The sequence below is a fragment of the Carcharhinus amblyrhynchos genome, chromosome 20 (genome assembly GCF_965287045.1).
Source record: "Carcharhinus amblyrhynchos chromosome 20, sCarAmb.v2.hapA, whole genome shotgun sequence".
Classification (NCBI taxonomy): Eukaryota; Metazoa; Chordata; class Chondrichthyes; order Carcharhiniformes; family Carcharhinidae; genus Carcharhinus; species Carcharhinus amblyrhynchos.
In genome coordinates, this window is record NC_137343.1 from 10,377,469 (window position 1) to 10,391,606 (window position 14,138).

A 14,138-nucleotide genomic window follows, 5' to 3' on the forward strand; every position below is an offset into this window, starting at 1 on the left:
CACTGCGCCAGGAACCTGAGTTCAAAGCCGGCCTCAGGTCACTGTCCGTGTGGAGTTTGCACATTCTCCCCGTGTCTGCGTGGGTTTCTTCCGGGTGCTCTGGTTTTCTCCCACAGTCCAAAGATGTGCGGGTTAGGTTGATTGGCCATAGTATATTGACCTTTAGTATTAGGGAGATTAGCAGGGTAAATATGAAGGGTTAAGGGCCTGGGTGGGATTGAAGTTGGTGCAGACTTGATGGGCCAAATGGTCTCTTTCTGCGCTGTAGGATTCTATGATTCAATGACTTTGAACACATTTTTGAGTGCTTATCCCAGTGTCACCTTCATTGGCTCAGGGTGTCAATTTTTGGCTGATTTATGTTTTTGTGGAGGACCTTTAGTCTGTCAAAGGATGCCGGATCTGTGCAACTTGACATTGTTGCATGTTCTCCCTTGATAGCTTGATGGGCAAGTTCATGTCACATTGTGGGACTCAGTTTAGCAGACTGGAAGGTCATACTGCATGCTGAATCAGCTTACCTCAGTCAAGGTAGCAGTTGCTACAATTAGCCTTAATTTCTTCTGGAAAAGATGAAAAATAATCAGAGTTTTCAGTCTAATGATCAATGTTGCAAAGAACATGTGCACAGATATTCCCCAATGAGTTCCTCTGCTGTCCTGTACTGTCCAAGCACGAACGTGACACTTGATGCATGACTGAGGGAATGCGACTCCAGTATAACTCATAGCATTCAAAGGAAGAGGGGAGAGATTTCAAAGCAAACTGTATAATTTATTTTTGTCCCCGTGTGACCCTGACTCTGACTAGAAGGTTCTGAGCTGAAACCTCACTTTGAGTCACAGAAATCACAGAAATCGGAAATCACAGAAATCAGAAATCACAGAAATTGGAAATCACAGAAATCAGAAATCATCAGAAATCAGAAATCACAGAATCCCTCCTGTGCAGAAAGAGGCCACTCAGCCCATCAAGCACATGTCAACAACAATCCCACCCAGGCTCTATCCCTGTAATCCCACTTATTTACCTGCTAATCCCCCTAACACTAAGGACGGTATTTTATGACCTCGCGCGGGTGAGACCGGAAATTCCTGCCCGAGATCAATGGAGATTTCTGATGTTAGACCCTCACCCGTGCTCATGCCAGGGTAGACAAGATGATAGAATTCTGCCCTAAGAGTCAATTTAACATGGAAAATTCATCCATCCTGTACATCTTTGTAATGTCGGAGGAAGCCGGTGCACCCAAACACATAGAAAGAGGCCCTTCGATCCATCATGTCTGTGCTGGTCGTCAAGCACCTATCTATTCAAATCCCAGCTTCCAGCACTTGGTGTTATGTGCTACAGTGTTTCAAGTGCCCATCTAAATCCTTCTTGAGAAGGTTCCAGTCTTTACCACCCTTTCAGGCAGTGAGTTCCAAATTCCCTTCGCCCTCTGGGTGTAAAGAATTTTCCTCAAATTCCCTCTAAATATCCTGCTCCTTACCTTAAAGCTATGCCCCCTGGTTATTGACCCCTATACTAAGGCTCTATCTACCCTATCCACATCCCTCATAATTTTGTACACCACACTGATGTCTCCTTCCTCAGACTTTTCTGCTCTAAGGAAAATAGCTCCAGCCTTGCTGGCCACTCTTCAGCAGATGAACTGGTGCCTCACTATATAAGAACATAAGAACATAAGAAATAGGAGCAGGAGTAGGCCATCTAGCCCTTCGAGCCTGCCCCGCCATTCAATAAGATCATGGCTGATCTGTTGTGGCTCAGTTCCACTTTCCCGCCCTCTCCCCATAACCCTTAATCCCCTCTCTTATCAAGAACCCATCAACCCGCTTCTTAAAAATATTTAGCGAGGCAGCCTCCACCACTTCAACGGGCAGAGAATTCCAGAGATTCACCACCCTTTGAGTGAAGAAGTTCCTCCTCAACTCCGTTCTAAACCGCCTCCCCTTTATCTTGAGGCTGTGCCCCCTAGTCCTACTGTCTTTTTTGAGCGGGAAGAGTCTCTCCACCTCTATCCTATCCATCCCATTCATCATCTTATACGTCTCAATGAGATCTCCCCTCATTCTTCTAAACTCTAACGAGTACAAGCCTAGTTTATTCAGCCTCTCCTCATAGCTCAATCCCCTCAACTCCGGTATCAGCCTAGTAAACCTCCTCTGCACTCCCTCCAGGGCCAAAATATCCTTGCGCAGGTGCGGCGCCCAAAACTGCACACAGTACTCCAGCTGCGGCCTCACCAATGCCCTATACAGCTGCAGCAAGACCTCCCTACTTTTATATTCAATCCCCCTCGCTATGAAGGCCAGCATCCCATTTGCCTTCCTGACCACCTGCTGCACCTGCAAGCTGGGTTTTTGCGACTCATGCACAAGGACCCCGAGGTCCCTCTGCACCGTCGCCTGCTGCAGTTTTTCGCCACGTAAGTAATAGTCCTTCCTACCATTCTTCCTACCAAAGTGGACCACCTCACACTTGCCAACATTAAATTCCATTTGCCATTTCCTGGCCCATTCGCCCAGCCTATCTAGATCCTTCTGCAGACTCTCCACACCCTCCGCACAATTTGCCTTTCCCCCAATCTTGGTGTCATCAGCAAATTTCGACACCCTGCACTCGGTTCCCTCCTCCAGATCATCTATATAAATGGTAAATAGCTGAGGCCCCAGCACCGACCCCTGGGGCACCCCACTAGTCACCAACCGCCAATCCGAATAGCACCCATTGACCCCCACTCTCTGCCTCCTATTTGACAACCAATCCTCTATCCACGCTAACACCCTACCCCCAATTCCATGTCCCCTGACCTTCTGCAATAACCTCTTGTGAGGTACCTTATCAAACGCCTTCTGAAAATCCAGAAAGACCACATCCACCGGCTCTCCTCTATCCACTGCCCTAGACACATCCTCATAGAACTCCAGTAAATTTGTCAGACACGACTTCCCTTTAATGAAACCGTGTTGCGTCCGCCCTATCAAGCAATTCCCTTCAAGATGCCTCGCAATTTCCTCCTTAATGACGGATTCTAACATTTTACCTACCACAGACGTTAAACTAACCGGCCTATAATTCCCCGCCTTTTGCCTGGCACCCTTCTTAAACAACGGCGTAACATTAGCCGTTTTCCAATCTTCCGGCACTTCCCCGGAATCCAGCGACGTCTGGAAAATAACCACCAAGGCATCCACTATCACCTCCGCCATTTCTTTCAGAACCCTCGGATGCATTCCATCCGGTCCTGGGGACTTGTCCACAATCAGCCCCTCCAGTCTGTCGAGCACCACCTCTCTAGTAACAGTAATGTCATTAAGACCCTCCATTCCTACTACCTTTCCATCGCTAACACCCGGCAAATTATTCACGTCCTCCTCCGTGAAGACAGAAACAAAAAAGTTATTCAAGACCTTAGCCATATCCCCATCCCCTACCACTAGGTCCCCTTTCTCATCCTCTAAAGGACCAACGTTCACCCTAGCCAGCCTCTTCCTTTTTATATATTTATAAAAACTCTTGCTATCCTTTTTTATATTAAGTGCTAGCCCAGCCTCATAGCTTCTCCTACCCTCCTTTATCAACTTCTTTGTCAATCTTTGTTGACATTTAAACCTTTCCCAATCCTCTTCTCGCCCACTACTCTTAGCTACTCTAAATTCCTCCGCTTTTAATTTAACACTTTCCTTCACCTCCTTCGTTATCCACGGCTTATTACCTCTCTTCCTACTGTCCTTTTTAACCATCGGAATAAATTTCTGCTGAGCACCAAGAAAGATCTCCTTAAAGATCCTCCACTGCTCCTCAGCAGACCTACCTTCCAACGCACTCCCCCAGTCCACATTCGCCAATTCTTCTCTCATCCTACCATACTCCCCTCTATTCAAACAAAGGACGCGTGTCCGGGAACCCACTTTCTCCTCCTCCATCTGCACCAGAAACTCCACCATACAATGATCACTCTCTCCAAGAGGATCCTTCACCGCAAGGTCCCTAATTCTACCCGCCTCATTACATAGCACCAGATCCAAGATAGCTCGCTCCCTCGTCGGCTCCAACACACACTGTTCAAGGAAATTATCCCGGCAGCATTCCAAGAACTCCTCCTCGAGCCCACCTCATCCAACATGGGTCGACCAATCAATATGCAGATTGAAATCTCCCATAACTACTGCGGCAGGAATGCTGATGTTTTGGAACATTCCATTCTTCCCATAAACAATAAAAGTTTGAAGACAAGTAGGAAGGTAGCTGGACAAATGTTCATTCCCAAAACCAATCCCACCAAAATACTGTTGAACTAGCTGGTCACCTGATTCTGGAATCTTGCTGTGTGTAAAATGATTGTTGCATTTCCTTAAGTGGACACAGGTTGATGAGGTCACATCACTGATGGCGTACAAAGTGTTTTGCTTTGACTCAGGATAAGGTGCTTTTTTGAGGCAAATCTTTCCTTACTTTGGTTGCGCTGTCAGATTTTTTTGATTTGATTTGATTTATTATTGTCACATGTATTAACATACAGTGAAAAGTATTGTTTCTTGCACACTGTACAGTCAAATCATACCGTACATACAGAAGGAAAGGAGAGAGTGCAGAATGTAGTGTTACAGTCATGGCTAGGATGCAGAGGAAGATTAACTAAATGCAAGTTAGGTCCATTCAGAAGTCTGTTGATATCTGATAGAATCATAGAATCCCTGCAGTGCAGGAGGAGGTCATTTGGCCCATTGAGTCTGCACCAACCACATTCCCTCCAGGCCCTATTTCTGAAATCCCACATATTTACCCTGCTAATCCCCCTGACACGACAGTCAATGTAGCATGGCCAATCAACCTAACCCGCACATCTTTAGACTGTGGGAGGAAACCGGAGCACCCGAATGAAACCCACGCAGAACGGGGAGGATCTGCAAACTCCACAGAGACAGTGGCCTGAGGCCGGAATTGAACCCAGGTCCCTGGCGTTGTGAGGCAGCAGCGCTAACCATTGTGCCACCACGCCACCCCTCAGGCTTTTGTATCTTTTTTCCCAATGGAAGAAGGTGGAAGTGAGTACGTCCAGGGTGCGTGGGGTCCTTAATTATGCTGGGTGCTTTTCTGAGGCAGCGGGAAGTGTAGACAGAGTCAGTGGATAGGAGGTTGGTTTACTTAATGGATGGGGCTTTGTTCATGACCCTTTGTAGTTTCTTGGGCAGAGCAGAAGCCGTGATACAATCAGAAAGAATGCTTTCTATGCTGCATCTGTAAAGGTTGGTGAGAGTTGTAGTGGACATGCCAAATTTTCTTTGCCTTCTGAGAAAGTAGAGGCATTGGTGGGCTTTCTTAACTAGCGCTGTTAACTTGCTACCCATGATGCAACACCACAAAGCTAATGCAGCTTCCAAGTGTTTGCTTTAAAAGCACAAACTACTGAAAGGGATTGAGTAGTCTTCACGGGAGTGATTGATGGCCTGCCCTTAGCAACAGGAACTCCTGGCAAAATAAGCCTGTCATGTAGCTCTTCAGTATAAATGGCAGCTTGGGGCTAAAGGACTACAACAGGACTGATTAAAGGCTGGAAGCTCTCACTGCAGTCTGCAGTCTAAGGATTCAGATACAACACTGCATTCGACCCAGACTGCCAGAATGCCACAAGCCTTTGTTCGCTAAAAACTACCATCAAGCAATTCCCAGAGTCCTTGGTCACTCTTGCAGCTTGTCACTGCTTCTGTGTATTAGACTTAGTTGAGAATAAAATCTGGTGATAAAAATTTTGCAGACATTGGCTTTTGCAACTTGTGCGCAGACTTGGAAATGACCGGCTTAGAGTGGTTGCCATACCAAATGTGCAAAGCATCATGGTTAGGTTCACTCAGAGGTCAGTTAACAAAATCCATCCACATTCACGACATCGATCCTCTGTTTGACCACTGGAGCTAATTCATAATAACATCATGGGACGATCATCAACTTCAATCCCCCTGAATACCCTCAAAGTCACCCTGAATTACAGCAACACGGAATCAAAGAATGAAATCCTACATTGTAGAAAGAGGCCATTGAGACCATCATCTTTCCCAGGCTCTATTCCTGTAACCCCATGAATTTACCCCACTAATCCTCCCTAACATCTTGGGAGAATTTAGGGACAATTTAGCATGGCCAATTCAACAAAGCAGCACATCTTTGGATACTAAGGGGCAATTTAGCATGGCCAATCCACCTAATCGGCACATCTTGGGATACTCGGGGCAAATTAGCATGGCCAGACCACCAGTCTTCACATCTTTGGATACTAAGGGGCATGGTCAATCCGCCCAACCTGCGCATGTTTGGAAACTAAAGGGCAATTTAGCACAACCAATCTGTCTAACCTGCGCACTGTTCGTACTGTGGGAGGAAACTGGAGCACCTGAAGGAAACGCACACAGACATGGAGAGAATGTGCAAATTCCACACAGAGAGTCGACCCGAGGCTGGAACCGAACCAGGGTCCCTGGTGCTGCGAGGCAGCAGTGCTAACCACTGTGCCACCATGCTGCCCTTAATTCTTCACCAATGGGAAGTGGTTGAATCTGAAACTAATGTCCTGAATCTAGATGAACGGAACAATTAGAGTGTGAGACATGATTTGGCAGGGATAGATCAGGAAACCTTACTGAAGGGGTTGATGGCTGAAAGGAAATGGTTCATATTTAACGAACATTTGTATGAATTGGAACAGTTATTCCTTCCTGTCTGGCACAAAAATAAAAGATGAAAGGTTGTTGAACCACTGCTTTACAAAAGAAATTAGGATTAATATTAAATCCATAGCGGAGAATTATAAGATTGCCAGAAAAAGCAGCAAGCCTGAGGATTGGGAACATTTTAGAATTCAGCAAAAAAGGGCAAAAAATTTGACTGGGGGGAGAAACAGAGCATGAGAGTAAAATTGCAGAGAATGTAGAAAACTGACCGTTAAGGCTTCTACAAATATGTGAAGAGTGAAAGGTTAGCAAAGACAAATGGAGGTACTGTAGTGGCATAAGCCGGGGAAATTATAACGGGGAACAAAGAAATGGCAGAAAAATTGTGCACATACTTTGGTTCTGTCTTTACAAAAGAGGGTACAAGTAACCTACTAGAAATGTTAGGAAACTAAAGATTCTAATAACACAGCCGCTTGTAACGTCATCGACAAATTTTCCAATTATGCATTCACCTGGTCTCCCTGCCTAAGAAAGGAAATGGTTGCCAGAGAGGGACTCTCACCAACTTTTACAGATGTACTATTGAAAGCATGATTTCTGGTTGGTATGGTTTCTGCTCTGTCCCAGACCGCAAGAAATTACAAATGGTTGTGAACGAAGCCCAGTCCATCGTGCAAACCAGCCTCCCATCCATTGATTGTGTCTACAATTCCCACTGCCTCAGAAAAGCAGCCAGCATAATCAAGGAGCCGACGCATCCCAGACATTCTCTCTCCCACCTTCTTCTGTTGGAACAAAAAGACACAAAAGATTTTATACCAAGTGACACAAGAACAGTTTCTTCCCTGTTGCCATCAGATCTTTGAGTGACCTATCTTGCATTAGGTTCATCTTTTTCTACACCCTAGCTGTGACTATAACACTACATTCTGCACTGTCTCCTTTCCTTCTCTATGAAGGGTATGCTCTGTCTGTACAGAATGCAAGAAACAATACTTTTCAGTGTATGTTAACACATGTGACAATAATAAATCAAATCAAATCAACAGAGATTCACCAGGTTGATACTGAGGTTGGCGGGACTGTCCTATGAGGAGAGATTGGTTCTGCTGGGCCTGTATTCACTTGAGTTTAGAGGAGATATGATTGAAAGGTATAAAATTCTCACAGGGCTGGACAGACGAGATGCAGGGGGGATGTTGCGGAATCTATAACCGGGGGCACAGATATGGGTAGACCATTTAGGACTGAGGAAAAGTTTCTACTCTCGAAAGGGAGTTAGCCCTGTGGGACTCTCTACCACTGCAGCTGTGGAGGCCTGGTCACAGAATGTATACAGAGGTTCACCAGGTTGATACAGATTTTTAAAGATTTTTAATGGCATCAAGGGGTACTGGGAAAAAATGGGAAAATGCACTGAGATTAATGATCAGCCATGATCATAGTAATGATCAAGTAGGCTTGAAGAGCTTGTGAATGAGTTTCTATGGAGGTACACCCACAGTGCTGTTAGGGAGGGAATTCCAGGATTTTGTCCCAGCCACAGTGAAGAAACGATGATATATTTCCAAGTTCAGCATGGTGAGGAGAACCTCAGGTGGTGGTGTTCCCAGGTATCTTCTTGGCCTTGTCCCTCTAGGAGGTAGCAGTCGTGGGTTTGGAAGGTGCTGCCTGAGGAGCCTCAGTGAGTTCCTGCAGTGCATCTTGCAGATGGAGCACACAGAGAGGTGGGTGATATGTAGGTGAGATGTTTAGATGGATGAGCGTGTAGATGGGTAAGTAGTGCTTGAAATGAGTCATTTGGTGTTCAGGTTGGGTGGGTATCAGGAGACATTGTGGCATGTGGCAGATGGTGATTGTATGGGTCAATTATGACCCAGGTGTTACACTAGGTTTTAATGTGTCTGGCATTTCCTAGGTAACTACACAAGTAAATACTGAAAAAAGTATTGGGCACCACGGTGGCACAATGGTTAGCATTGGGGCTCACAGCATCAGGAACTGGATCCAATACTGGCTGGGTGACTGTCTGTGTGGAGTTTGCATGTTCTTCCCGTGTCCAGATGGGTTTTCTCCGGATGCCCTGGTTTCTTGCCACCCTCCAAAGATTTCAGGTTCAATAGATTGGCCAGGAGTTACAGCAATCGAGCGGGGGAGAGGGCCGGGGTAAGATATTCTGTCAGAGAGCTGGTGCAAACTTGATGGGCTAAATGGCCTCCTTCTGCACCATTGGGAGTCTATGAATGGATTCTATGAACTGTTCAAGTCTCTGATTCTAACTCAGAGTTGGAGAGTCCCAGGGAGTAGTGGGAAGATTGAACTTCCTGGGCAATTCCTACATAATTTGGTTTGACTTGATTTATTATTGTCACATATATTAACATACAGTGAAAAGTATTGTTTCCTGCACGCTATACAGACAAAGCATACTGTTCATAGAGAAGGAAATGAGAGAGTGCAGAATGTGGTGTTACAGCCATAGCTAGGGTGTAGAGAAAGATCAACTTAATGCGAGGTAGGGTCATTCAAAAGTCTACAGCAATAGGGAAGAAGCTATTCTTGAGTTGGTTGGTATGTGATCTCAGACTTTTGTATCTTTTTCCCGAAGGAAGAGAGAATGTCCGGGGTACATGGGATCCTTAAATTTGCTGGCTGCTTTGCCGAGGCATCAGGAAGTGTGGATAGAGTCAATGGATGGGAGTTTGGTTTGCATGATGGATTGGGCTACATTCAAGACCTTTTGTAGTTTCTTGTGGCCTCGGGCAGAGCAGAACCATGCCAAGCTGTGATACAACCAGAAAGGATGCTTTCTATGATGCATCTGTAAAAGTTGATGAGAGTCGTAGCTGACATGCCAAATGGGTCCATGTGTCAGGCTGCTATAAGATCCTGACGTATACCTTTATCAAACACCCACCCAGCCTCTGACAATCTGGAAACTGGGAGATTTGGGCCATTATTTATTTGATTACTGAGTCTGGTTAAGCCTGACTTTACAGCCTGGGCATCGGTCATGTGCTCTGAAAAAGTCCAAGTAGATTATTGCATTGAAAAATAAATGACCTCTGAACACGATAAAATGATGGGTTATAATCGACTCAGGCCTTCATTAGAACACTGGTCTTTAGGATAAAGTACTTTGGATTTTATGATGAGCTAATACATTAAATTCATCATTAAATGTAACATGAAAAAGTCAAGAGCCAAGATCCAGTCAACTGATACCAGTAAAGCGATGACTGAGAGCTTTACGAGGAGGATCACAAGTATTTAAATAGAGTTCCTCCAGTCACTTCACAAGGAGGCATTAGAACAGAAGTGGGCCATTCAGTCCCTCTCGCCTGGCCCACTATTCAATTAGACCAGGTTTTCCTCAATCATTCCACCCAGGAATTCTAAGATTACTGAATGAGAAACATTATTATTCTGCTGAAGAGTTAAACCACAAGAAAGTGAATGGTTTTGCACAATAGGTTTGTTTTTGATAGGAAGAGTGACGCTGCTTCTTTGGTTCACAAATTTGGTCATATTAGGAAGCATGCACAAACACACAGTCACTCTCACTGTCTCTCTCACACATACACTCTCACCTCTCTTTTGCACACACATTGTCTCCCTCGCACACACACTCTCTCTCACACACACCCACACTCGTCTCTCTCTCTCACAAACACACGCCTCATCTCTCTCTCTCACATACACTCACCTTTTTCTCTCTCTCTCACACACATATGCACACACACTCTCACTATCTCTTTCATACACATACGCTCTCACCTGCTTCTCCCTCTCTCACATATACACACTCATCTCTGACATATACCCTCACACTCTCATCTCTCTCTCTCTCACACACACACATAGACACCCACACACTCTCTCACCTCAAATTTCTCTCTCGCACACACATGCTGACCTCATCTCTCTCTCTTTCTTTCGCACATACATACACACTCTCACCTTACTCGCTGTTGCTTTGTAGCCACTATGGCCGCTACCTACCTCACTCCACTCCCTACCTGCTCTACCACCCAGGCTCATCCCTCTCTATCTTGCCTGAGAATTTCAATCATGAGTTTGCCGCCATTTCCAGTGCATCCAATCAGAGCCCAGCTTCTCAATGCATTGGCTGCTGATAGGCTAATTAGTGTACCTATCAATAGGAAAGGCAGTGTGAAAACTGTCTTTGATTGGACAAGCTGGAAGGACAGTTTTTTTCAAATTTATAATGGCCAGTCCTGCAGCGGAACCATTGGACAAATCTAATGGAAATCGAGGGTGGTGCAGTACCCAGTCTGGGAAATGGTGAGTTGGATCATCTGCACCTTAGCTGCCTTGGTTGCTTAAGCATTAACATCCTTGGCCAACAGAAAGAAATGCTCAAACCCAATTCTGAAATCTTCGGTTGATCCTCTTTGTCTCAATGGATTTTTGGCACTAACAACAAATTGAAGATTGTCAGGCTCCCTAACAGATATTCATATGTAGGGACCTGCCCTCTCAGACTTTGCACCTTCCATCGCTCAAACCAGCCTCCCATCCATTGACTCTGTCTACACTTCCCGCCGCCTCAGCATAATTAAGGACCCCACGCACCCCGGACATTCTCCTTTCCACTTTCTTTCGTTGGGAAAAAGATACAAAAGCCTGAAGTCACGACCAACCGATTCAAGAACAGCTTCTTCCCTGCTGCAGTTAGGATTTTGAATGGACCTATCACATATTAAGTTGATCTTTATCTACTCCAAGCTATAATAGTAACGTTACATTCTTGCACTCTCTCCTTTTCTTCTCTATGCACAGTATGCTTTGTCTGTATAGCATGCAAGGAATAATTTCACTCTGTACCAATACATGTGACAATAATAAATCAAATCAAATCAATGGTCAAAATTCTCCGACCTTGCCCACAGCTGGGATCCTTCAGTTCTGCTGCTATGAGCGGAGGTTTGGCTGAGCGCCAAATTCACTGTACTCACTGGCAGTGTGAACAGCCAGAGAATTCTGACCAATAGTTTTCTGGTACCTTCACCATGGCAATAGTTCAGACAAGTTGAGCTGACTTGTCAACGAATCAGCATCCTTTTCTCATGCAGTACAGTTGGAAATTTGGAAATTTGGCATTCTTGCACTCACCTCATCTCTCTCTCGTGCGCGCGCGCGCATACACACACACACTCTCTCACCTCAAATCTCTCTCTCTCACACACATGCTCACCTCATCTCTCTCTCTCTTGCACATACACACACACTCTCACCTCACTCGCTGTTGCTTTGTAGCCACTATGGCTGCTACCTACCTCACTCCACTCCCTACCTGCTCTGCCATCCAGTCTCATCCCTCATATGTCAGGATAAGTGCAAGACCTAAAACTTTGACAGCATGTTTCTTTTTTTTTAACAGCAATCTCAAATAATTCTCCTGTTGATCGCCATGGCGAAATAAGGTGTACACTGGACAGGCTGACACGAAGAATGGAATTTTCCCAACCCACCCACCATGGGAATTGTGTTGGATGGGACACAGACCATGCAAAAATCCATTGGCCTTGGGTGGGATTTTTCCGGACTAGGGGAAAACGTGGCCTGAGGATGGGATTTTCCAGCTGCACTCAATGGACCTTAGCACGGTCCATGTCTGGCCTGCTACGATTCCCATGGTGGGCGGGAAGGTAAAGTTCCTCCCTAATGGTTTCTTTCCCTGTATTTATTGCTCCATTCAAAGGACAATCTTAAACTCCGAAACTGCCAAAAAGCTTTATCCGTGCAGGAAAAGTGATGCTGTTCCCACTCATAACCTCCAGTGACCACTAAACCCTCCCCCAAGCTATGAATGATGGGCTCCTCGCTGGGAGATCGCTTTCTACTCAAAAGTTGCTTTTTCCACAGCTTGGCGAGACTGCGTCCTGCTGTCACCCAGAGTGAGAACCTTCCATTAGAAATCACAGTAATGTTTTGTCTCATTGACTCACATCCATAATAGTTCTCACGACCTAATGAAACGGCTGATGGTGAACCTTATGCCTTTGCTATTCCTGGAACCAGATATTTTTTAACCCTATGTTCATGAAATCAAAGTTCAAAAAGCCTGCTTAAATACACTGATACCCTAAAACACAGAATCGTAGAATCCCTACAGCGCAGAAGGAGACCATCTAGCCCATCGAGCCTGCAGCAGTGACAATTCTACACACGTCCCATCCCCGTGACCCCACACATATTTATCCTCCAAATCCCCCTGACACTAAGGGGCAATTTAGCACGGCCAATCCACCTAACTATCACTGTGGAATGGAGTGTGGGAGGAAACAGAAGCACCCAGAGGAAATCCATGCAGACACGGGGAGAACATGCAGACACTACACAGACAGTCTCCCAAGCCGGTCTCTGTGAGGCAGCAGCGCTAACCACTGTGTCACTGTGCCACCCAATTAAATGCAGCAATAATTAAAATCTAAAGGCTATGCAGTATTTTCTGTAGTGAATAGAAAGACTAATGATTAGGCTGGAATGACGAAGAATGGTAAAAGTTGTTCTTTTCAGTGGCAATGAGCCACAAAGGGCAGAATTTTCCTCCTTGTCTTATGAGTGCTGGCACAGGGCAGAAAAGTGAGTTGCAGTTAGCAGCTGCCAGCATTCCCAATTTTCCAGTCACAGAGATTTACAGCTTGGAAACAGGCCCTTCGGCCCAACTTATCCATGCTGCCCTTTTTTTTAAACCCCTAAACTAATCCCAATTGCCCGCATTTGGCCCATATCCCTTTATACCTATCGTACGCATGTGACTATCTAAATGTTTTTTAAAAGATAAAATTGTACCTGCCTCTACGACTACCTCTGGCAGCTTGTTCCAGACACTCACCACACTCTGTGTGAAAAAATTGCCCCTCTGGACAGACTTGTATCTCTCCCCGCTCACCTTAAACCTATGCCCTCTAATTTTAGACTCCCCTACCTTTGGGAAAAGATACTGACTACCTGCCTTGTCTAAGCCCCTCATTATTTTATAGACCTCTATAAGATCACCCCTCAGCCTCCTACGCTCCAGAGAAAAAAGTCCCAAAAAGTCTACCCAGCCTCTCCTTATAACTCAATCCATCAAGTCCCGGTAGCATCCTAGTAAATCTTTTCTGCACTCTTTCTAGTTTAATAGTATCTTTTTTGTAATACTGTGACCAGAACTGCACACAGTATTCCAAGTGTGGCCTCACCAATGTCTTGTACAACTTCAACAAGACATCTCAACTCCTGTATTCAATGTTCTGACCGATGAAACCAAGCATGCTGAATGCCTTCTTCATCGCTCTGTCCACCCATGACTCCACGTTCAAGGAATTATGAACATGTACCCCTAGATCTCTTTATTCTGTAACTCTCCCCAATGACCTACCATTAACTGAGTAAGTCCTGCCCCGGTTCAAACTACCAAAATGCATTACCTCTCATTTGTCTAAATTAAAC

General features: G+C 45.3%; 1 protein-coding gene across 1 annotated transcript in view; it reads right to left on the reverse strand.

The window, feature by feature from the left end:
• The window catches only part of wscd2 (WSC domain containing 2), a 254,302-nt gene that overhangs the window by 191,918 nt on the left and 48,246 nt on the right, over positions 1 to 14,138 (reverse strand). The window lies entirely within an intron of this gene.